Here is a 2083-nt window from a genome sequence, read left to right on the forward strand (position 1 = left end):
GGATTTGAACTGCCAGTCTTTTGGTTAGCAGCCAAGTGCTTAACCACAGCGCCACCAGGGCTCTCCTGACAGGGCATGGGGTGGAAAATCTAGATGGGGCTCAGTGTTAGAGTGGGGATGAAGAGTGGTCAAGCTACACGCAGGCAGGATCCCCAAACTCAGGGTAGGGGAAGGGGCCCAGGCCTCTGACCGAAAAGGGGGGCCTGTGGGAGCGACCCAGGATTCCCACCAGCTCCTGGGCTTTAGGGCTGCCGTAGTTCTCTGGCAGGTAGCATTCCAGGCAGGAAGCATTCCAGGCAGGAGAACAGGTCAGAACCAAGGAGTACAAGATTAAGGGTTATGACTCAGGGGTCACAGAACTATGCAAGGGTCATTCCAGAGGCCCAGGACTTACTGACACCAAGGAACTTAGTCATGTCATCATTCATTCATTCAACAAACATTACTAAAGCGCTGCTGCATACCAGGCCCTGTGTGACTAATGGGAACATATCATGGTCTTCATCTCTGGAAGTTTACAGTCTATGGGGAGTCAACAACAATACAGTGTGAGGGAAGCACAGGGTGCCATGGGGACCTGGAGGAGGCACCTAACCCAGCCTGGGGAGCAGAGGAAATACAGGGACAGCTTTGGACTTGGGTATCCAGGCTAGATACTGTGTAACCCCTCTGCTTACTTTGTGTGTGTGTGTGTGTGCTGTAGGGGAAGATTTACAGAGCAAATTAGTTTCCCATTCAATAGTTTATACACAAATTGTTCCATGACATTGATTGCAATCCCTGCAATGTCTCAGCAGTCTCCCCATTACCACCCTGAGTTCCCCATTTCCATTCGTCTGGTTTCCCTGCCCCTTCCTGCCTTCTCATCTTTGCTTTTGGGCAGATGTTGCTCTTTTGGTCTCATGTAGATGATTGTCCTATGGAACACCTTCCTCATGGGTGTTATTGTTTATTTTATAGACCTGTCTATTATTTGACTGAAAGGTCTGGGAATGGCTTTAGTTCCAAGTTAGAAGGGTGTCTAAGGGCCATAGTCTCAGGGGTTCCTCCAGTCTCTCTTCAGTAAGTCTGGTCCTTTTTATGAATTTGAATTTTGTTCTACATTTTTTTCCCACTCTAACTGGGGCCTTCTGTTGTGATCCTGGTCAGAGCAGTTGGTAGTGGTAGCCAGGCTGGGGAACAATTTTGTATCCCCATTTTATAGGTGATAAATTGAGGTTAAGCATTGCTGTCATTGATTTCTCTTGTCACAGCTGGCCTGAACTGGTGCCGGCGGGAGGTCCAGCCTCCAAGAACTTTGCACACACCGTGCCCCCAGCCAGGACTGTCCTTTCCTCCAATTCCCACTTCTCCTCACTCTCCAGGGTCCCCTCCTCCAGGAAGCCCTCCAAGACACCACTATCAGAACCTTCCTGACCCCCAGTCTGTCTCCCTTCCTTTGTCCCAGCCCTCACCTACAAGGTTGGATTCTATTGCCTCCCATCTCCCAAATTCCAGGCAGGATCCCCGACCCTGCATGGCCTGGGCACTGACTTGGAACTGAGACAAAACTGGGCTGTGCTCAGTGAATGAATGAATGATTATATAGATATCTATGTTGCAGTAACAGCCAATTCTAAAAGACCAGCAGCCTCACTTCACATCCTAGCCTTGCCCCTCCAACTTCCCTGGACCTCAGTTTTGACAGCTATAAAATGGGCATGATATTAACTCCTCTCCAGGTTGCAGAGGCATCCCTGGGTGGTGCAAATGGTTAAGCACTCGACTACTAGCCAAAAGGTTGGTGATTTGAACCCATCAAGAGGTGCCTCAGAAGAAAGACCTGGTGATCTGCTTCCAAAAAATCACAGCCTTGAAAACCCTATGGAGCAGTTGTACTCTGCACACATGGGGTCACCATGAATTTGAATCGACTTGATGACAACTAATAACAACGACCAGGTTACTGAGGATTAAGGGAAATAGCATATGACATTGCCGAACCGTAGTGAAATGAGTTTCTTTACGTGGCCTTTTGCCTTGGTTCTTTGGAAAAGCAGCTTGAGAAAATTTCCCCTAAGCCCTGAAGAGTTACCTTTGCCCT

Source organism: Trichechus manatus, unplaced genomic scaffold (assembly GCF_000243295.1).
Source record: "Trichechus manatus latirostris isolate Lorelei unplaced genomic scaffold, TriManLat1.0 scaffold00122, whole genome shotgun sequence".
NCBI lineage: Eukaryota > Metazoa > Chordata > Mammalia > Sirenia > Trichechidae > Trichechus > Trichechus manatus.